Raw genomic sequence first — 24180 nt, forward strand, 5'->3', positions numbered from 1 at the left:
ATAAAAAAAACCTTGCTAAAATATGCTCACAATGTCATACTATATAGGCATGGTCAACAAAGAAAGCACCTATCAGCTTCTGAGGTGAATCCACAATCAGCCAATCAGCAGCGGTTAACTCAGTAAATCACATAGGACTAGAGTTACTAAAGGGCGGTTTGCTCAAACCACTGCTTTTCGGCTAGACAAGACTAGAATAAAGAAGAGAAGACAGTTTCAAAACTGCCGGAAAAATAGCCGAAAAGCTAAAGCCCAATCCGCCATTAAAGCGGCCAGAATTTACATTTTTCAAAACCACCACTTTACAAACCGCAATTTCGATTTTAACAATGATGAACATACAAACAGCCAGGTTTACTAAGCTGGGGTTTTCAAAACCGCCGCAAAACAGCCATCCAAATGGCCAAAATGAATGAGGTGGTTGTAATTGTCAAAATTTATCAAATTGCTGCTGTTTGAGCTATTTTGCCATTCAGAACATAAGAGAAAGCATCATTGACATTTTAATTTTTTGGAAAATCATTATTTATTGATAACGGAACAAAATAAATTTAATATTAACTTATGAGAGAATTTTTTTTATATTTTTTTAAAGGGACACTATTATAGCATTATATTAAGAGGGAAATGTGAATATATAATATTATTAACTGATTGATAATGGTGGATATAATTATTTATGTTGCACAATTTGTCATTACATATTGCTCGAATAATATAATAATTAAATAATGTTATCCCCTTAATATAATGAAATTTTGCCCCTTAATAAATAATGATTGCCAACATAATTTAAATGTCAATGGTCTTTCGGTGGGGTAATAGGCCAGGTACTATGTTAGCAAGGACCTTGCGTAAACAACGAGCTAAGGCTTATATTGCCTTGATCAAGGATGATAGAGATCGAGATTGTAAGCTAACTTCGGATATAGCCAATGCTTTTCACGCCTACTATACCAAACTGTATAATCTTGAGACTTGGGTTAATGGTTCAGATATTACCAATCTTTCATCTCAGATTTCAACATATTTGAAGGAGGTCGGCTTCCCCACTCTCTCAAGCTCAGACAGAGATATGCTAGAGCAGCCCTTTACTGAGGGTGAATTGAAGAATGTAATTAAATCTACGCAAGTGGGGAAGAGTCCGGGCCCTGATGGCTTTACCATCTCTTACTATAAGACTTTTAGAGATAAGCTTATACCCCTGGTGATGCCGGCGTTTAACGCGATTTCCAGGGATTCCTTTTTCTCCTCTCAGAGTCCTAAAGAAGGGAAGGAACCCTCTCAATGCGCGAGTTATAGGCCTATCTCTTTGCTCAATGTGGATATTAAGTTGTACACAAAACTGATTGCAAATAGACTAAAAACGCTACTTCCGGAGTTAGTCCATTCAGATCAGGTTGGTTTTGTCTCGGGCCGGGAGGCTCAGGACAACACCACCAAGGTGATAGATCTGATTCATCTGGCCTCACGTTCAGCAACAGCTTCAATGCTTTTGTCCACCAATGCAGAGAAGGCTTTTGACCGCGTAAGTTGGCCTTTTATGAGAGGGATCCTGGAACACCTGGGCTTGGGCCCGGTTGGTCTTTATAGAATTCTGGCACTCTACCGGCAACCTATGGCTCGGATTAAAATTAATGGCGATTTGTCATAGCCAGTCGCGGTGAATAACAGCACTAGATAGGGGTGTCCGCTTTTACCATTCATTTTTGTGTTGTGTATGGAAGCACTAACAAGAGCTATCAGGACCAACCCAAATATCTCAGGTCTGCAGGTAGGCAAAAAAGAACACAAACTTGCCCTATTTGCAGATCATCATCATCATCATTTATTTATATAGCGCCAACATATTCCGTAGCGCTTTACAATTGGGGACAAACGTAATAAACTAATAAACAAACTGGGTAAAACAGACAAAGAGGTGAGAAGGCCCTGCTCGCAAGCTTACAATCTATGGGACAATGGGAGATTGACACATGAGGTTAAGTATACATTTTGCATCTTGGCCCAGCCAGACTGCAAAGGTAAGGTGACTCATAAGCTAAATGATCCTGTCACACAACAATGTTGGTCAGGGGGTAGTTGTCTTGTGTGAAATTGTGTAACAGGCTAAAGGTAGTGAGGTTAAGATGGTGGTTGAGGAATATTATAAGCTTGTCTGAATAGGTAGGTTTTCAGAGAACGCTTGAAAGTTTGTAGAACAGAGGAGAGTCTTATTGTGTGAGGGAGAGAGTTCCATAGAGGGGTGCAGCCCGAAAAAAGTCCTGTAACCGGGAATGGGAGGATGTAGTGAGGGTGGATGAGAGACGCAGATCTTTTGCAGAACGGAGTTGCCGAGTTAGGAGATATTTTGAGACAAGAGAGGAGATGTATGTTGGTGCAGCTTTGTTGATGGCCTTGTAGGTTAGTAAAAGTATTTTATATTGGATTCGGTAGAAGACAGGCAGCCAGTGTAGAGACATACAGAGTGATTCAACAGAGGAATAGCTATTTGCAAGGAAAATCAGTCTTGCCGAAGCATGCAAAATAGATTTTAGGGGTTTGAGTCTGTTTTTGGGAAGACCAGTAAGGAGGGAATTGCAATAGTCAATGCGGGAGATGATTAGTGCATGAATTAAGGTTTTAGCAGTGTCTTGTGTGAGATATGTGCGGATTCTGGAAATGTTCTTTAGATGTATGTAACATGATTTAGATATAGAGTCAATGTGGGGAACAAAGGATAGGCGTGAATCAAGGATTACACCTAGGCAGCGAGCTTGTGGGGTGGGATTTATGGTCATGTTATCAACAGAGATAGAAATGTCAGGTATGCTCTTGTTGGCGGGTGGGAATATTATTAACTCTGTTTTAGAAAGATTAAGTTTGAGTTGACGAGAGGACATCCAAGATGAAATGGCAGAAAGACAGTCAGTTACACGGGACAACACAGATGTCGAGATATCAGGAGAGGATAGATAGATTTGGGTATCATCCGCATAGAGATGATACTGAAAGCCAAAGGAACTTATTAGATTTCCAAGAGAAGCGGTATAGATAGAGAACAGCAGAGGACCTAGCACCGAGCCTTGTGGTACTCCAACTGATAGGGGAAGCGGAGCAGAGGTGGCTCCAGAGAAATTAACAGTGAAAGAGCAATTAGAGAGGTAAGATGAGAACCAGGATAGAACTGTGTCTTGAAGACCTAGGGATTGCAGCGTTTGTATGAGAAGAGAGTGGTCAACGGTGTCAAATGCAGCCGAGAGATCAAGGAGAATTAGGAGAGAGTAATGGCGTTCAGTCTTAGCAGTGATCAGATCATTAACAACCTTGGTCAGCGCAGTCTCTGTGGAGTGTTGAGAACGAAAGCCAGACTGAAGAGGATCCAACAGGTTGTTTGCGGAATGAAAGCGTGTGAGGCGAGTGTAGGCAAGTCTCTCTAGAAGCTTGGAGGGGCAAGGGAGCTGAGAGATGGGACGGTAATTTGAGAGAGAGTTTGGGTCGGAGTTTTGTTTTTTTAGAATAGGAGTAATCACTGCATGCTTGTATAGTGATGGAAAGATGCCAGTAGAGAGTGAGAGATTACAGATTTGAGTTAGAGGTGAAATGAGCACAGAAGACAGGGATCTACCAATTTGCGAGGGAATAGGATCAAGAGGACAGGAGGTAGAGTAGGAAGATAAGAAGAGCGTAGAAATTTCCTCTTCATTTGTGGGGTCAAATGAAGAAAGGGTGTCAGAGGGTAGTGGGAAGGAAATGAGCTGATGGCTTGTTGAGGAAGAGGATATCATTTCTAGTCTGATCTTGTCAATCTTGTCCTTGAAGTAGGAAGCAAGATCCTGAGCACTGATAGTAGATGGAGGGTTCGGGGTGGGAGGATTGAGAAGATGATTAAATGTATTGAAAAGGCGTTTGGGGTTAGAAGCCTGAGCATAGATAAGAGATTGAAAGTATGTTTGTTTTGCAGTGTCCAGAGCATTTCGATAGGAGTGGTAGACAGAAGTATATGTGAAGAAGTCATTAGAGCTTCGAGATTTACGCCAGTGACGTTCTGCTTTACGGGACAGTTTTTGAAGATTTCGTGTTGCTTTGGTGTGCCACGGTTGACATCGAAGTCGACGTGTAGTATGAAGTTTTGCTGGAGCCACTTGATCAAGGGCCGTTGCTAAGGTTAGGTGAAAATGAGGTACTGCCATCTCAGGGGATGAGAATGTAGAGATAGGGGAGAGAAGGTGTTGGAGAGAGGTGGAAAATTGTTGAAGATTAATAGAATTAAGATTTCTACGAGTATGAGGAGGCTTGGTTGAGTTAGACAGTAGAGAGGTTAGAGCAGTGGGGGTGAGAGTGTAGCTGATAAGGTGATGATCCGAGAGGGGGAAGGGTGTATTAATAAAATTAGAAACTGAGCATAGTCTAGAGAAAACAAGATCAAGGCAGTGGCCATCCTTATGAGTAGATGATTCAATCCACTGGGAGAGGTCAAGTGAGGATGTTAGAGAGAGTAGTTTGGAAGCAGCTTTGGAAGGTGGGTTATCAATGGGGATGTTGAAGTCACCCATGATGATGGTGGGTATGTCTGAAGATAAGAAGTGAGGGAGCCATGCAGAGAAATCCTCAATAAATTGTTGGTGTGCTCCAGGGGGACGATAGATCACCGCAACACGTAGGAAGAATGGATTAAAAATGCGAATAGCATGTACTTCAAAAGATGTGAACGTGAGTGATGGGACATTTGGTAGAACTGTGTATGTGCACTGTGGGGAGAGAAGTAGTCCAACCCCACCTCCTTGTCTGCCTTCAGGTCTGGAGGTGTGGGTGAGATGGAGGCCACCATGTGAAAGTGCTGCAGGTGAGGCAGTGTCTGATTGCATGAGCCATGTTTCTGTTATTGCCAGAAGGTTGAGGTTTTTTGAGAGGAAGAGATCATGAACGGAGGTAAGTTTGTTACAAACAGAGCGTGCATTCCAAAGGGCACATTTAAAGGACTTGGGAAGAGAGGGGAGACAGGTGATGTGTTTGAGGTTTGCTATAGAACGGTAGTGTTCTGATGTATGTGTATGTGAGGAGTGTGGGGGACCTGGATTAGGTGATATATCACCAGCTAATAGAAGCAGAGTGAGTGAAAGATAGGCAAGGGGATTGTAAGATGTGTGGCCTTTTATTTTCTGGCGACAGGTGGAGGCTGTACTTGTTAGAGATAATAAATAGGATAACAGTTCATGGGTGTTAAATAGAGGTGAGTGGAGTAATGCAGGTGCAATATGAACAAATTTGTGTGTTGGTGGAGGGGTGAAAGATGACACAGTCCTAAAGATCATGCCATGAAATGAGACTAAGAAAAGCAATTTGTGAAACATTGTGATAAAAGGGGTAAAAGCAAAAAGCAAGGGTATTTTAAGAATTACCTCTTAGCAGTCTTCCATATAAATAGACAAGTAGTGCAGAAATAGGCTGTGGCAGATGCAGCTTATTGCTGGGAGTAAAATCAAGTCAAATGTAGTCCAATGTTTGGCCAACTGTGTTGTCTAACTGTGCATTTTCGTCCACTTTGTGAGAAAATCCCACTTAGTGTAGAAATCACACACGTATGATCTTTTAGCTATTATTACTAACCCAGTTATTTCTTTGCCCAACTTGGTCAGTGAATTTCAAAAGTTTGGCTTGCTATCTAATTTTAAAATTAACTACAGCAAATCTATGGCTCTAAACATCAAGACCCCGACCTCAGTGGTAGATGGGCTAAAACTTGCCTTTCTTTTCCTTTGGCATTCTTCCCACTTAAGATACCTAGGGGTGGTACTCTCTAGTGACCTCTCATGCCTGTTTGACCTTAATTTTAAGCCACTTTGGGTAAGCTCTGGGCAGACTTGAGGGAGTGGCAGAGTAAGAAATTTACCTGGATGGGTCGGGTTAATATAATAAAGATGAATGTTCTACCCTGTATTTTATATTTCATCCAGACATTGCCGATCCACATACCGGACTTTTGGTTTCAGGGCATCCAGCAAATGGTGCGAGACTATGTATGGTGTGGGAGATGCCCTAGATTTAAGCATGAGATATTATTTAGATGCAGACACTTAGGAGGCCTCCAACTACCTCACTTTCCTCTTACTGTAACGCAGCAATATTGGTCAGAATAATGAAGATGTCAGGTCAGGCTAAGTTGAAACAGTGGGTTGAAATTGAGTCACTTTCTCTGGAATCCCCTGTGCCACACTACTATGGCTCTCTAATATTCCTAGGATTGCTCATCCTACATTGGGTCCCACGTTAGTGAAATGGTCTAAGCTTAGAACCTTCTCATATATCTCCTCTTCAATCTCCCCATTAACTCCATTATTTAATAATGCAATGTTCCCTCCTGGGACTGCTCCAGCTGCTTTCAAACTGTGGTCTAAAGCAGGGATCCATCCTGTCGGCCAGTTGGTGGGAGCCACGGGAGTTCTTTCATTTACAGAGATCCAATCCAAATGGGATTTGCCCAATATAGAGATTTGAAGATACCTGCAGATTAAACACCTTCTGTCGATGAGTCTTCCAAGACAGCACACTTATAGAAACTTAACGGTTTTTGAATTCTTATGTTGCAGATCATCCAGCCCCCGCACTCCCTTTCCACTATATATAAGCTTTATGTTGAGCAATTGTTTGTGTCACTTCCGAAATTTACTATAGAGTGGGAAAGAGATTTAGGAGTCGAGTTGCAAAATGCCGACTGGTTCAAAATTTTCCAAGCAACTCATGCGTGTTCTCCTAAAGTGTCAATTCTAGAAACTCATTACAAGGTTCTTACCAGGTGGTACAGATTCCCGGCCCCTCTAGCGAGAGTATTCCACGGGGTGCCCGACACCTGTTGGAGATGTAACCAGGGATCTGGTTCTCTTTTGCATATCTGGTGGGACTGTCCCATGTTGCAACCGTTCTGGTCCCGGGTGGTGGACATCACGCGGAAACTGCTTGGTCAAACTATACCAAATAATCCGGTGTTTTGGTTATTGAATAAGGTTGACATGCCTTTATCATGCTTTAAAAAATCCCTTTTAAAATTTATCATTTTGGCAGCTAAGGCAGTATTTCCAGTGAGATGGAGATCAACTATGCCTCCAAGAATTTGAGATTGGTCCAATAGAATGGAACATTATAGGGCTATGGATGAGATACACCTTTCAACCACGGACTCGTTTGGAACATATTATGCCATATGGGGCCCATGGTTAAACTTCATAGACTATCCAGAGTCCCCGATCTAAGAGCGGATTATTTAAGTGGTATTGCTCCTATTTTGCTTTCGAATATTGGCTTTTTAAGGTGAGCCATATGGGTTTATCTTGTATATGGTATATTCATAATTTGTATATATTTCCCCTTCACCCTTTCCCAATGTTCTTACCTTTCCCTCTTTTCCCTTTGTCTTTGTCTGCGTCTTTTATGTTATGAGGTTATTAGCAGCTATGTGTATGGTTTGGTTTATTCCTTTTCTATGTACTGGATTCTTTATAGGCCTGGTGCCATGATTCCACTCTTTCATTGTTATTAGCCTACCATGCTAATTTGTTGGATTTGCACTTACAACCTGTTTGTGTTATTAAAACCCAATAAAAACTTATTTTAATTTTTTTTTAAAAAAAATGGTAGAATATGTCTTAAGCATTACCTGGCAATAACTATCAAACAAATTAGGGAAAATAATTATTTATGTAGCCTTGCATACTACTGGAATTACATAGACCATAGGCAGAGGGGTAACAAGATACAAAGGGGACCCATAGTAACATTTTGAAGGGGTCCGGTCCCCTCTTCACCTCCCCACACAACACATTTCTGTGAAGTGAGCCGTGCTGCAGACGTGTTTATTAGGCAACGCTGTGCTCATAGGCTGTTTTCCTGCACATAGAAAGCGGTGTAAGCGCTAAGTTCCTGACATATCAGCACTGATTTGTACTGTAAATCCTGTAGCCAAATCCTGAACACCAGCTAAGTCATAAGAGACCCTCAGAAGTTTAGAGGAGAAGCTCTTGCGTGAAGGCGCCAACAGAGGTGTCATTGATTAATAGGCTATGTGTCTGGGTTCAGTTAAACTAGATAAATTAAAGCATGGGAACTGATCCAATAATATTGTTACTCTAATAAAGTGTGGTAAAGGTCTTAAAAAAAGGACTCATCTTGGCTAGTGGACTGAAGACTGAAGGACACCTAACGCAATTGATCTTAAGAGCATGTTTTTAAATATGGGCGTGTAATTATTAATTATTATTATTATTATTATTATTATTAACCTGTATTTATAGGGCACCACATGAGGTCTGCAGCCCTGTACAGAGGGCAAACAACAAGATGGTACAACAGTACAACACAGAAACCTGTGCCCATTAGTGTGGGCTCAACTAACAGGATTAGAGCCACTGAGAGAGGTACAAAGACAATGCAGTAGTGGAGTCATTGAGCACAGAGCCCAAGGAGAAGGTGTGCAGTGTAACTGGTGAGCAAACATTACAGGTAATGAGGACAGGAGGGAAGATGGCTCTGCTCACTAGAGTTTATAATCTAAAGGGAATAAGTAATTAATATACCCTTGCATGTGTGTAAGTTATTACTCTGTTGTTATGTGCTTTGTATTGGATCAGGTCTTATAGAAATGTAGGGCCCGGTTTGAGGTTATTACATAATAATATGGGCAGCACTGAGGTTAGCATTGCAGCCTGACAGCGCAGAGGCCATGTGTTCTACTTTGACCATGGAACTGTCTATGTGGAACTTGTATGTTCTCCCCATGATTGTGTGGGTTTCCTCCAAGTGCTCCGCTTCCTTACATTGTCCAAATACATACTGGTCGTCTGATGTGTGTATGTTTAGACTGTGAGCTGCACCGGGGCAGGGACTGATGTCAATGATTAAACATTCTTTGTAAAGTGCTGTATAATGTGTTAGCACTTTATAAACAGTTATCAATCTGGATGAGCTCCCAGAGGTTACCGACTTGCTGGAAGGACACTTTGTTGCATTTATTCACAATAAAACGACTTTGCCGTACGATACTAAACACATCAGCCCATATTCATCAGCATATCATTATGGAACAGAATGGAACATGATTTACCATGGCTATGAAAAGTAATTACTCTTTTGGCATTTTTCAAGCTTTTTCTTAATGAGTTTCAAATAAACAAACAGACAATAATTGTTTATGTAATGTATTCGTTCCCTATTGCCAAGATACTCCTTTATTGTTGGCTAAAAGTCACGCGTTAAATATCTATTTTTTTTATTCAAATATAATTGTCATAAAATGAGATGCTTGTATGAAATAATAATAGTAAAGTCTATTAGTTGGTAGTTTGAATAAATTTGTAAAGTGGATCAATGGGACTAACCTTAAATGACATGGGTAACTCACGGAGAACAATATGTGGTATGCAGCCATTTACTGTTGTTTCATATCCTATGGGAAACTCTTCCTCTGCCAGCACAATAGCAAACACCCCCGAGATATATAGGAAAAAGTTTGATCATTTTAAATTGAAAGAAAGTAATTTTCTCAGGTTTTCTTCATGTCCACAAAGACCACCAAAGCTGATCGCCAACCGATGGGTCCGCTAGAAACTCCAATGGCCGAACTAAGCCTGTGTTTGCTTTCTAGTCTGTGATTAGTGAAACAAAGATCAAACACTACAGTAATAAAGCTGCAGGACCAGAACATTTAAATACCCACTCTAGTGCCTGGGAAAAAGAATGGTTTCCAGATAAATTTCCAGCTCCTTTAGAGGTGGAGATAAAACCATTAGCTTTGGGCTCAAACTCTCCATCTGACAAGAGGGTCCTGAATATAGGAAAGAACCAAGAGGGAGTCTCCGGAACCCAGATATAGGCAGAGAGAAATCAGGATGCAGCCAAACCAGGTACTGTCAGCCTGATTTATGATGGGATGAGAATAAGGACCGTGGATGTCAGCTCTGAGAGACATCCTGAGAGGAGTGTGTGTGTGTATAAACCTGTCCGCTTATGTTTACCAAATGGAGGACGGTGGAGAAGCTAAAGGGCAGAGAGACCCTGTCGTAAGAAGAGCAGGGTTAGTGAATAGACCCTGGTAGTGCAGAAGCCAGAGAGAGGAGAGACTGACTATCTCAATTAGTGAGAGTGCCAGCTTCAGGGACAATATATGCATTCAAGGGCTGTGCAGGAGAGAAAAGATGTAATAAATGTGATTATTTATTTAATCAGAGCGATGGGGACATTCCCTATATGTACAAAGTATGTTCGGACGCTTCACCATTACACCACCAGGGACTGTAATGACATTGTATTCAAATACATATACTTTAATATGGAGTTGGTCCCCCTTTTGCAGTGATAACAGCTTCCACTCTTCTTGGAAGGCTTGTTGGAGTGTTTCTGTGGGAATTTGTGCCCATTCATTCTGAAGACCATTTATGAGGTCAGGCACTGAGGTTGGATGAGAAGGCCTGGCTCGCAATCTCCATTCCAGTTAATCCCAAAGGTGTTCGATGGGGTTGAGGTCAGGGCTCTGTGTGGGCCAGTCAAGTTCTTCTACACCGTATTCATCAAACCATGTCCCTGTAGTCCTTGCTTTGTGCACTGGGGCACAGTCATGTTGGAATAATGTCCACATAGTTTATATATCAACGGACGAAGAGCCCTATTGCCTTTGAAAAGGGATGTTGAAGGTAAATTGGGACCATTGGTGTGTAAGGGAAATCACCATTTAAGGTAAAAGATTTTGAGTGCGGGAAACGGGACTGTCCAGAGAACACCGAGGAACACATTTAAACCCTACTTCAAAATCCTTTCAACCTTCTGTAACTCATTTAAACTACTTTTACTTAGAAAAAAAATAAGAGGGCAGCTTCATATTAATCTCATTTGAGATGTACATGTAAAGATAATGCTACACTGTGAATCAGACACATTATGTTTCTATTTGCAAGAAAGATTATCTCTTTAACTACTTATACCAGCGGTTGAGTGCCCTGTTTTGTTCAATTAACTATACTCTGAGTCAACTTGGGCCCTGCTGTTATTAATTTCAATGCTGGAATGAAATGCAGTGCATCATCTATAATTGCAGGGTCACTGCGTAAAGAGGCAGCAAAAGCTTTTAATCAGAGGTATTTTGTTATGGGTATGATCCAGAGTACATTTAAAGTCTTGTAAAGGGGCATATATTTATTAAGGACGGAGACTATGAGAACGCACAGATATCACGATACTTAAGCTATAACTAGAATTATTGTTTGGCTGAACATTCAGCAGGATTTATGTGAAATAAGTATTCCGGTTATTGCACATGGTTACAGGAAAGTCATATATGAATATATTTTTATTTCTTTAGTTTATTGCTGGACAAGTAGAATTTAATCACTATCCTCTATGTATCCATCATCATCTTTTCGATAACGACCTATTTATTATAATTTACTTTTTATCACTCAAAGGTGGAAATTTGCTCTGAATCAAACCCTATTTTTATCTTCTAACTCACCCTAGAGAGATGCAAGCTTATTGCTGATTGGTTGCTGTGGTTATAGTGCAAATTTGCGTAATATTACCATAGCTAACAGGGCTGCCGAGAGGAATTTGGGGCCCCGGTACAGCAACTTTATGCCCCCCCCCCTCCAGAGGTGATAAGCAAGGAAGCTGTAGGCTGCTGCTGTGTGGCGGTGGCGCCTAAGGGGTGTGGTCACGTGTTGGGGGAGTGGTCAACACGGGGCGTGGCTGCACCTCTTTAGGGAGAGGGAGGGAGATTTAATTGCTGGTGATGTGACAGGGTTAATCTGAAACAAATAATATTAGGGGTGGTACTGGGAAGAGCAATAGGTGTCAATCTGATACCCTGGCTGAGAGCTGGATTAAGGCTCTGGGAGGCCTGGGCACATTAGACAGGGCCCAAATGATGTAACATGGTTATCATTTGTGACAAATTTTAGAAAATACACAGGCAATACTGTGTGCACTACTGTTAGGTGCACACAGCTCTGCCTTCACGAGCAGTACAGTGTGGAGCAGAACATACCTCCCAACTGTCCTTATAGTCAGACCAAATCCTGACTAAGCGAGACAGTCACACAAATTCAGGACTGTCCCATCAGATTCAGGACAGTTGGCAGACTGTCCTGCTCTCTCCTACCTGTTCTTGTCACTTTCACCACTTGTGGCTGCTGGTGTCTTTAGCTCAGTTGCTGCTTGTCTTGATCCTGGAATGTTGGGTGCTCTATTTGGAAAATAAATTGGTAAATGAAATTTAGAAAACTCGGACCCGGCATTAAATCAATAGCACCCGCATTTAATATTAAGGCCTCCCTTTCAGTCCCAACATTAAAATAATAGTACTCACATTGGATAAATAGATCTATTTCCCTCCAATCAGTCCTGACATAAAAGTAATAGTATTCCCATTTAATAAACAAACCTATTTCCCTCCCTCCAAACAGCCCGAGCAATAAATAAATAGCATTTACGCTTAATATAACCATTCCCCACAACCATATCCGGCATTAAATAATTAATATTCACATTTAATAAATAGCCCTCCTCCCTAAACTCAGCCTCAAATTCAAATAATAGCCCCAAACCACCCCAACATTAAATTAAAGGTTCTATCACCCCATCTTAATTTAATAGGCCCCACCAATAAATTAAATTGCCCCACCATCACCTCACAAATAAAATAGCACCCATTAAATAATTAGACCCCACCTAAACTCTACCATTGTAATAATAGCCTACCTCTCACCAAAGTGCTATTCTCTCATATCACACAAAATATTAAGACCCCCCCACTCATACACCCCTCTTTCCTAACACATTATAGCAGGCCCCCTTCCCTATAGTTTTGTATGGCAGCCCCCCTCTTCCTCCCTCCCTATAGTTTTGTATGGTAGCCCTCCTCTCACTCCATATAGTTTAGTATAGACAGCTCCCCCCCTTTTCCTATAGTTTAGTATAGGCAGCCCCCCTTCCCTATAGTTAATTCTAGAAGTGACCTTAGTTGGTAGGCTCTCCTCCCAACCTCCTGCCCATCCTAGCTCCCGTACTATTCTTAGCACATTCCATTGCTGAGAGGTGACTCTGCAATGAGTACACACATACCTGTACTGACAGGATGCCCCTCTATTGCAGACAGAGTTGTGAAATGCGAAGCACCTGTTTTTACTCTGGAGAGGCGTGCCAAGTATTCCCTGGCTTAAAAAGTTTTTCGCAAAACTTTGCAACGTTGAGCACATATTTGAGAAGTTTGATGATTAATTTTTATATATAATTTTTTAGATTGCTTTTTAATAAATTTATTTTGGCTTTTACCAGCGCACACTTTGCTATATATTTTCTGTTTGGTTCAAGGGACTAACAGCTGCAGTACCTGTTAATGGAGAGCTGCAGGTTATGCCAAGCACCCTTAACCTAGCCCACTAGCGCCTGATAATTGTTTTTTGGTGAGCTTTGCAAAACTGTCCTCTAAGCTTCATTCGAAAGTGTTTGTCGTAGAGATGCCATGCTGACTCTACCTCATTGATAAACATGTAGTTTATCATGTGGAGACAACGCCAAACGCCCAAGCACTAAGTGGGTCTGTTTTCTATGTAGGCCGCCGCAAAGACACAAAACCCGGTCAGCCAACTGGTATAGGCCTCCTTTTGGATATCCACTTTTTCCCGTGCCACCAGGATGCCTTTTTTTGCCATGTCTGTGATGGCAAACACATCCACACAAAGCTCTCTTTTTATTTTCTCCCTAACACTAGCCCTAATCCCGCACATTAAGGAAGTATTACCACACTTGACCCTCCCTGTGCCTCAAGCTGTGCATCTGCTCGCTTAGTTAATTGTGCTGATTTCCCACCTAGTAGGTGCATGTGTGAGAGCCTCACTAGTTTGCGAGGACCCCAGTCAGAGTCCGAAGAATCATCACTGGTAATATGACTGGACTTGTGTTGTGTAAGGAAAATGTAGTGGGTGTGTTGTACTCATCAAAGGCACTTGTTGCTGGTCTCATCTCCAGTGGTTCCTCCAGCTCCTGGATGCCGTTGGGAAAGATGTTCCTCGGTGACTGCGCTATTTGCCCCATTGTGAAGCTCTATTGAGTAGCCAGAACCTCTTTTTGACTCAACGGAACCAGTTTCACTGAAGTGGAATATACGTTAGTACTTGACCACTCATCATCTTCAAAGCTGAGAGAGTCGGACAGCCGAGGTCGGGAAACCTGGTGATGCCCGGTGGTCCCAGAACAAAACCCAGGGGTGGAGGCTGCAAATTCACGGGGGCTTGGGATAGATTCAAGCTGCCAGACTCAGGTGGTGGTGAATGCTTAGTTCCCAAGGCAGAAGGGGGTAAGTGGGATCCAAATCCCATCTCTGGGTCAAGGGAAGGGAGTGGGTGGCGCATTTCTCTGCGGTGGGTACCCTGGGTGGGAGTGATGTGTCGCGGGCTAGGTGGATGGGGGCACAATTGAGAAAGACGAATGCAAACTCCAGGCGTAAAATTCCACTTTGGGTAAGGGCCACTATGAGCCGGACTGTGGTCTGGGGCGCATGAGGGGATGATGGCTGGAGGGGAACAGTGCTGGGAAGGCGTGGGCTGCTGGGGTACAGGAACCAGGAAAGCTAGTTGGCGGCCATTAGGGGAGTAGGCTGGGAGTCTGGGGGCTGGGAGAAGGATGACATCCTCCCGGAATCCTGGGAGAAATGGTAGGGAGAGGGGTACTGTTGAAAAGGGGGGGGCTGCCCATAGGATGGAAGGGGGTATGGGACAGTTTGTAGTAGGCTTGAGGGTGTGTTGTGCTGGTTATCAGCGGGGTGCTGCTTCTTGGAATTGGGGGGTAGCAGAGTGGGGGGACAAAAAAGAGAGGGAGCTGAAAGAACAGAAGAGAGAGGGGCAGAGGTGCAGGAGACAATGAGGAGATCAAAGAAACAAAGGAGCAAAAGAAGGAAGTAAGAAAAGACAAAGAAGCAAGGAAAGACAGGAGACTAGAAGAGAAACAGGTAAGTACAAAATGAGAAATGCAATATAGTATTATGTGTCAATAATAATCCTTTGCTTTACAGGTCCAAGGATTTTGTACAGCAGAAGAGTGAGAATATTCAAGCGTAGGAACCTATAAAGAAAATCTGAAGAACCTCCCCTACGGATCCTAATGGCTGCTGGAAAATGGCCAGACAAAGCTTTAACCCTTAATAAGTAAGTGCATTATACACACACACAAACATATTACACTTGACTGCGTTCGGCTATAGAGGCATCTAGTGTCATGATTATATGTATACACACAATAATTGATAAAATATGGAGGTAACTTAGTAACATAATGGGGTAACACAGTTACTGGGATTTAAACTGTACTCACTTCTGAGAGTGGTGTAGTAACATCTTATCTTGCCTGGAAAACTATAATGTAATGTATGTAAGGATTATTTTTACCGTATATATGATCTCTGAGCTAACTCCATAAAGTAAAATATTTTGTCCCTTATGCTTCTCTATGTCTCTGATAACTGAGAGAAAGGATAAATGGTTGGTATGTCTATATTTGCAATACATTATAGTGGGTTTGGTAATGGAACTGTGTGGATTTAGCTACTAACACAGATTTGTGTGCTATTGTATGTGGAGGTCAATAGATGTGGGATACCTGAGTTGGTATAGAAACTGTTCAAACAAGGGAATCGTGTGAGTAGCTCTTAAGGATTCTTAGCTGGGACTCGTTAGCGTCTTAGCTGGGATTCCTTGTCCTGTTGATGCCTCCTTAGAACATCTCAGATGTCACGGATTCAAAGGTAGTTTTGATGTGCCAAAAATAGAGGATAAGCCACAAACTGCGTTATTTCCCAAACTGCGTTATTTCCCATGAGATAAGTTATTAGTAAAATTTATGGCACTTGTATTATTATTATTAGGAATAAAACACATTTCCCCCTCATGAAAAGCTAATGAGAACCATATTTTGTGCTTAGAAGTTGGACTTACTCACAACTGTACATCAGCCTCACAATTTGTCTAAAACGTGACAATCAGCAGAAATGTGAATGTGATTTAATTCTGTTACCAAATGATTTATTCATAATTTCAAGTCATATCCCATATTTATACAGTACACAGGCATCAATCTTGAGAGGCTGAGACAACTCCAGTTATGTTATCGATTGATAGACTAATCTAAAAAGAAGTCAATTATGTCCACTGCAATATTCACCTGGAAGCAGTGACTAAACTAGGCAGAAACGACAGAGCGGTCTTTAAAAATGGTCAGGTTCCAGCATTCTGCTCTGTCAGTGAAGACGGGTCATTCTTCTAAGCCAAGAAGAAAATTAGACCTTTTTTTTTTTTTATTCAGAAAGCAATATGATCACATACCATGCGCTATAACAGCCAGAAACCGCATCGGTTTCACAAATGTACTCTTGCTTAGTCAGGAGTAATGGGTCATTATTCAATATATAATATTAAGTAATAAAGTATGTTCTTTTATTTACTTTGGATTGCTGCCTGAAACATACAGCACTTTCTTTGATGGGATTTCGAAAAACCCTGTTGCAGCTTTCTACTCATCACTATATGGGGGTGGGATGTTTTTGGATTGTTGCAGACAGGTTTTCACACATCTCTGTCAACTTCATGGTAAAATTATTAGACATACTAGTTTTATTATTATTAATAATAATAATAATAATAATAATAATGTATTATTATGTATCTTCTGAGATGCATATATTGTTCTTTCCTAGTGATTTATTAAATGCCAGGGTTGTATTTATCATATATGCAAATTGCCACATGCTTAGAGCAATACTGCTCAGAGGCAGCATAGAAATATTTATGCCAATTCATTTTTTTCTGTTTGATATTATCTTTTGCTAAATTGCCTTTATGGGGCATATTCAATTGTTAGCGAGATCCCCGGAAAACGAGCACTCGAAAAATATTAGCGTTAATATGGTAATTACTCGCTGAATTTCATCTCGCAGCTCAGGGGCGAGATGAAATTCAGCGAGTAAACTACCGTATTAACGGTATTTACGCGCATATTACCGTATTAATGGTAATATTTTTCGAACGCTTGTTTTTCCGGGGATCTCGCTAACAATTGAATACCCCCCTATAAGTCATCTGCAAATAGTGTAAGAGGGACTGTTGAACAGAGGGGTATGAGTACACAATGACGAATCGTGTCATATTTCATTCACTGTATCTCAATCAGCCAGACAATTACATGTAGAATGTACTTTACAAAGCGTTGTACATTCTACATGGGCGCATACTTACATTACCCCCTTAACAGCAGCGATAACAGCGTCGCGGATGTGACATCATCAAGTCGCACCGGATTTTTGCTTCATCGGGATTGATTCCAGTCGATCCTCATCAGCAAGGAGCCCTTCAGTGTCGTGATGTCGGGGTAAGTGTTGTGGCAATAATCAGCATCATTATACCGTACCCCACCCGGGTGAGGGGTCTTTTGCTAGTTCCACTAGAAGAAGGGACATTCTGAATTCCTTGCAGGGAGCATCCCTCAAGCAAATGGCGAGGGAGCCCACTGGCAAAGATGCAATATTAGACTTAATAATTATAAATGGTGACAGAAGATCTGATGTAAATGTGGGAGAAAACCTAGGATCCAGTGATCATCAAGCAGTATGGTTTAATATAAAAACAAAGGTGTTAGATTTTAGCAAGGCTGACTTTGTAGAGATAGGAAAATTGTGTAAGTGACTCTGGCAGTGTGGAAGAACTTGAAAGGAGTACTGGTGAGGTGGGAAAAAATAAAAAGTGCAATACTAAAAGCAACTGACCTTTGTATCAAAAGGGTTAGGAAAAAGCACAAGGAAAAGGAAGCCAGTGTGGTTTGCACAAGAAGTAGCAAGTAGTGTAAGAGCAAAACAGATGGGTTTTAGGAAATATAAGCAGACTCAGAATAATGAAGACAAAGTACTGTATCTTGTTAGACAGAAGAAGGCTAAGTAGGTAGTCAGATGTGCAAAGGCACAAGCTGAAGAGAAAATGGCTTAGTCAGTAGGTAAAGGGGGCAAAACGGTTTTTTTAGGTATATAAGTGTAAGAAGAAAAACAAAAAGGAGGAATAAAAAGTAAGACTAAAGACAGAGAGTCAGAGTCTTGTTGAGGGAGACAAAATAGCAGATCATCTTAATAATAATTTTTGCTCAGTGTTCACTATAGAAAGAAAGGTGAAGCGGCCACAGTTAACTTATTAAGTATAAATATATTCATAAAAATGAGCTGGATACAAGTACATTTACAGAGGAGAAGGTCCTAACAGAGCTCTCAAAACTGAAAGTGGATAAATCAATGGGACCAGATGGGAAACATCCAAGGATTTTAAAAGAGCTTAAAGGGGTGCTGGTAACACCATTAACAGAATTATTCAACCAGTCACTAGTTACAGGAGTAAAAAGAGCGAACGTGTAAGACTGGAAAAAAAAATCGAATGTAGTCCCACTGCACAAAAGTAGAAGCAAGGAAGAGGCGAGCAACTACAGACCAGTGAGCCTTACATCAGTAGTAGGGAAATTGTTGGAAACACTCTTAAAAGAATGAGATCTTAATATGTATAGTCTGGAGCAGAGAAGGGAACGGGGTTGGGGGGGGGGCATTATAGAAACTTTCAACTATATCAAGGGTTTTAACAAGGTACAGGAGGGAACCATTTTTCAAAGGAAGAGAAATACACGTGGACATGCACGGAAACTGGGGGGAAGTAGGATCAAGGAAATTTGAAGAAAAACTACTTCACAGAAAGAATAGTGGATAAGTGGAATAGCCTCCCATCAGAGGGGTAGAGGCTAATACAGTAGAGCAATTTAAACATGCTTGGGATAGACATAAGGATATCCTTACAAAGAATAAAGGATCGAATAGGGTTTGAGGTTACTATAGGTTAAAAAAAGATCAGACTATATGGGCCAAATGGTTCTTATCTGCCGTGAAATTCTATGTTTCTATATTCTTCTTGTTTGGCTATATTCTTCTTTGGTAGCTTTCCACAGCTGACAATAGGGCTGCCTCTACCATGTGTAGAAATAGGTGCAGGTTGGAAAATGCAGCTATGAAAATCTCTTTTTACTTTTCAGTATGATTTTAGTATGTTCCTGATATTATCTATTGGTTGTATACACATCAAGCTACGGTGGCTTAGTGGTTAGCACTTCTGCCTCAGAGCACTGGGGTCATGAGTTCAATTCCTGACCATGGTACAGGAAAACTCATGCAAAACTCATGCAAACACAGGCAGAACATACAAACTCCACACAGATAAGGCATCTGTGTGGAGTTTGTATGTTCTGCCTGAGTTTGCATGAGTTTCCTCCCACAGTCCAAAAGCATACCATACTAGTAGGTTAATTGGCTACTATCAAATTGACCTTAGTCTCTGTGTGTGTGTGTGTGTGTGTGTGTTTGTATGTTAGGGAATTTAGACTGTAAGCTCCAATGGGGCAGGGACTGATGTGAGTAAATGCCCCAATTAAAGGGCGTTGTTTAAAGAGCAACCATCATCTACACTCAGTGGACTCAGACAATGTTATAAGCTGTATCAATTATCATGGGGATGAAGCCAATCAATTCATTAGGAACCAGTGAAAATCACCAAAAATCAGGAGGCATGACCCATTACAAAAACATGCAGCACACACAGCAATATTTTTGGAACACGGTCTGTATTATTACAGGATTTTGTCATTCTGTTAATTAGTTCCCTGAACTAATAAGGGTACATTTATGAAAACTGTTGCAAAAGAAATAGATGGTGTTGACCACAATGACAAACCAGATTCTAAAGTATGATGAAATACCACTGCAATAATGGGGCACAGAATGTGAAAAATGTGAAGGCCGTGGTGGTTGAAAGCTTACTGTGGACTGCTGCCCAAGACTGCAGAGGTTCTGGAATGTACATTAGAATCCATTAAATTGGTCCAGAGATGGTCCAGCAGATTCAGCCATAATGCGATGAGTACCAATGGCAGGTAGAGAGAATCAAATCAAAAGACAGCTGTAAGAGTTGCAGTGGTTGAACGATTATCAGAGACAAGGTGATTTAATTCTAATAGAATTATTACTATCAGACATGTCAGTAAAATACGACCCATCTGTAGTACCTCTCTCTGTTCCTGCAGACACAGCAGAACCCACTCATCTCTCCTTCCACCCCCAGCCACCAATTCCTGCACTCCTTTCGCCTCACCACGGGTGATGAAGTCCACTCAATTATTTCTTCCTCTCCCTCAACCTGCCCCCTGGATCCTATCCCCTCTCATCTTCTTAGCTCCCTCTCCCCCACCGCCTGCTCCCACCTCGCTCACCTCTATAATCTTCCCCTCTTCGTTTAAACATGCTCTCATCTCGCCCATCCTAAAAAAACCTACTCTACCCTACTTCACTCCCCAACTACAGCCCCATTTTTCTCTTCCCCTTTGCCTCCAAAATACTTGAGAGGCTTTGCAACCGTCTCACCACTTACCTTTCTGAACACTCCTTCCTTGAGCCTCTCCAATCTGGCTTCCGCCCCTCCACTCCACTGAAACTGCCCTGGCTAAAGTCACCAAAGATCTCCTTGCAGCTAAAGCCAGGGGCCATTATTCACTTCTTATCCTCCTGGACCTTTCAGTAGCATTCAATACTGTTGATCATCTCTCCTTCTTCACACCCTCTAGTCCATTGGTCTCTCCCACACCGTCTTCTCCTGTTTTCCACCTACCTTGCCAACCGTTTTTTCAGTTTCCAAATCTGGCTCCCCCCCCCCATCTTCCTTTCCTGTTGGGGTCCCACAGGGTTCTGTTCCTTGTCCTCTACTCTTTTCACTATACCCCTCCTCCCGGGGTGAACTCATTAGCTTCTTCAGCCTCCATTACCACCTTTATGCCAATGACACTCAACTATACCTCTCATCTCCTGACCTTTCCCCATCGCTCCTCTCTAGGATGTCCACCTGCCTCTCTGCCATCTCCTCCTGGATGTCCTCCGTATTTCTAAAACTAAACATAGCTAAAACCGTCTTCCCTTCATCTAGATCCTCCTCCCCCTCTGACCTCTCCATCACAACTCCACTATCTCAACTGTTCCCCAACTTTGCTGCTTGGGTGTTATCCTTGACTCCTCTCTCTCCTTTGCCCCCCACATTCATTCTCTTGCCAAATCTTGCCACTTCCAGTTATGCAACATTGCTCGCATTTGGCCCTCTCTCTCCCAGGACGCCACCAAATCCCTCATCCACTCCCTTATCTTCTCTCGGTTGGACTACTGCAACCTTTTCCTCACTGGCCTCCCCCACTCTCATCTCGCTCCTCTTCGTTCTATACTCAATGCCACTGCTAGACTTATCTTCCTTTCTCGCCACTCACCTTCTGTCTCCTCTCTCTACCATGCCCTTCACTGGCTCCCCTTCCCTTACAGAATCATCTTCAAGCTCCTCACCCTCATTTACAAGGCCCTTGCCAACTCCACTGCTCCCTACATCTCCAACCTCCTCTCTTTTCACTATCCTTCTCGCCCTCTGCGATTGGCCAATGATCGTCGCCTCTCCTCCCTTCTAATTACCCCATCTCACTCACGTAACCAAGACTTCTCTCGTGCTATCAGAACCTCCTCCACTCTAAGCAGTTTCAAACGGGCATTAAAAACCTACCTCTTCTTAAAAGTGTTTGAGTCATCTGCCTAACTACCCACCTGTCACTCACTGTCGGCTTCCTCTCCCTTTCTCCCCCTTCCTCCTTCTCGCTCCCTTTGACCCCATCCCCATCTCACTCTCCTTGTGTCCTCTGTCTGCCCTTCCCTTAGATTGTAAGATCCTCTGAGCAGGGTCCTCTCTCCTCCACTTTTTACTCTGCTCCACAGCTTCCCTGCCCTCCTCCTTCTTGAGCCCACTGACTCCACCCCTGCTTTCTATGCACTGTATCAGTAGCTATTAACCGGTTAGCTGCGCCCACACTCTTGGTCTCAGGTTTCCTGCTGTGCCGACTTTCCCCCCTTTCTTTTTAGTTGTCTAATGAGCTACCTGAGTGATAGTGCTACTTGTTTATTGTACTGTGATGTTTACCTTGTACTGTCCTACTGTTTGTTCCTATACGGCGCTGTAGACACCTTGTGGCACCTTACAAATAATAATAATAATAATAATAATAATAATAATAATAATAATAACCCATGCAGCTTGGGGCTTACCAACTCTCTTCTGAAGAGAAGTTCAGGAGAAGTTCCCTAGGCCTTTGATTGTATTGCGGAAATAAGGGTCACGTGGTTCGTTCTTGCCCTAGCAAGTTGGGAAATGACCAATCTAGGCTTACAACTGATCTCTCAAAGAAACTCTCTGCTTGTCCCAGCCCAGATGTCCTTCAACGCTCATTCTGCCAACGTCTCCGCTATCATGGATAGTGGTGCAGGGGGTAATTTCTTAGACATAAAGTTTGCCAAGTCCTTAGGTATTCCTTTTGTGCAGACGGAACTGGTCATCACAATCTGTGGTCTAGATGGGAAACCTCTGGTACGCGGTAAGATCTCCAATAAAACACAGCTGATTCAGCCAACAGTTGGCACACTTCATTCATTCAGAGAATCTGTCCTTCTTGATTAGTTTGTCCTCACCCCTTCCTTTGTTTCCAAAAAAGATGGGGGCTTGCGGCCCTTCATGGAATTCAGAAGGCTGACTTAGACCACCATTAAGAACACCTACAAGCTGCCTGATTTCTGTCCTCTTCGACCGACTGAAAGAAGCTACCATCTTTTCCAAGACAGATTTCCATTCGCATAAAGAATGCGACAAATGGAAGACTGCCTTTAATACTCATTATGAGTATCTTGCCATGCCCTTTAGACTCTGTAATGCCCTAGCAGTATTCTAGGAATAAATGAACTATGACCTCTGGGACTTTCTGGGCAGATTTGCTGCTGTTTATTTAGATGGCATTCTGATTTATTCTTGGTTCTTAGTGCAGCTCAGATTACATGTTAAGGATGTTTTTCTTAAGACTCCAGGAGCACCGCTTAGTCGCAAAACTTGAGAAGTGCGAATTTGCGGTCAACCAAGCTACTTTCCTGGGATACACCATCTCTCCCAAAGGAATTTCCATGGATCCTAGTAAAAGCCAGGCCATCATGGATTGGGTACTTCCTACTAATCTGAAGGCAATTCAAAGATTTTTAGGATTCACCAATTTTTATAGAAGGTTCATTCGCTTCTTCTCCATTCTAGTGGCTCCTATCACCACCCTGACCAAGAAAAGAGCAGACACTTCCAACTGGTCTCTTCAAGCCCTATAAGCCTTCAATACTGTGAAACAGGCCTTCATCTCAGCACCCTTTCTTCGCCATCCCAATCCGGCGCTATCATTCGTCGTTGAGGTTGATGCCTCTGATGTTGGGACCGGTGCCAACCTATCTCAGAAGGACATTCGCAACCAATGGCTCGTGTCCTACTTGAGGCTTTGGTCCAGGCTGTTGCCTAGGCAGCCAGAATGCTACTTCCTCCCATTCATGCCCCAGTTGTAGCTTAAGCAAACGGTATGCTCATCCTACTTCCACCCCGGCTGTTTGACAGGCAGCCGGGGTGCACGATTGAGACTGAAATCACATGATTGCGGTCTCCTATGTGTTCACGGAGGTGTATTCCTTGTCCTCCCTTCTGATAGGCCCTTCAATGTTTAAAAGGCAGGGAGGTCTTAGCTTTGGTGCCAGTTATAGCGCCCTTTGCCTTGCAATTTCTGTGCCTGCTCTGAATCTGCATTCTGCTGTTTGATCACCTGTTACCTGACCTTTTGGCTTGTTACCTTTATTACCCTTGTTTGCTGCCAGCCCCTGACCCTCCGGCCTGAATCGATACTCTCTTCTGTTTCTGACCTTTTGACCCCTGTCTGGCTTTGTCTTTCTTTTTCTTTTTGAGCTCAGCCCTCTGTAGCGCTCCAGCCTCCTACTCCTCGCTACCCATTCCTTGATTTAAGCTTTTACCAATTTGGGTGTAAGTCCTGGAGGCATCAGAGTACCTGTGAGAATATCCATCTCTACAGGAAAGGCGGCTGCTATAGGTGAAGACCTCTGCTACAGCAACTGCTCTAAAAGCTTATACTGGATTCGGGGGAGCCGTAACAAAATACACCTATTTCTTTTGCACCAGTTTTAATACATGTCGCCAAATTAAGTTGAAAACAAGGTAATGAGACTTCCATCGCAATAATGCAGTGGCAGTTTTATTA

This window comes from Mixophyes fleayi, chromosome 2, assembly GCF_038048845.1.
Source record: "Mixophyes fleayi isolate aMixFle1 chromosome 2, aMixFle1.hap1, whole genome shotgun sequence".
In the NCBI taxonomy this organism is placed as follows: Eukaryota; Metazoa; Chordata; class Amphibia; order Anura; family Limnodynastidae; genus Mixophyes; species Mixophyes fleayi.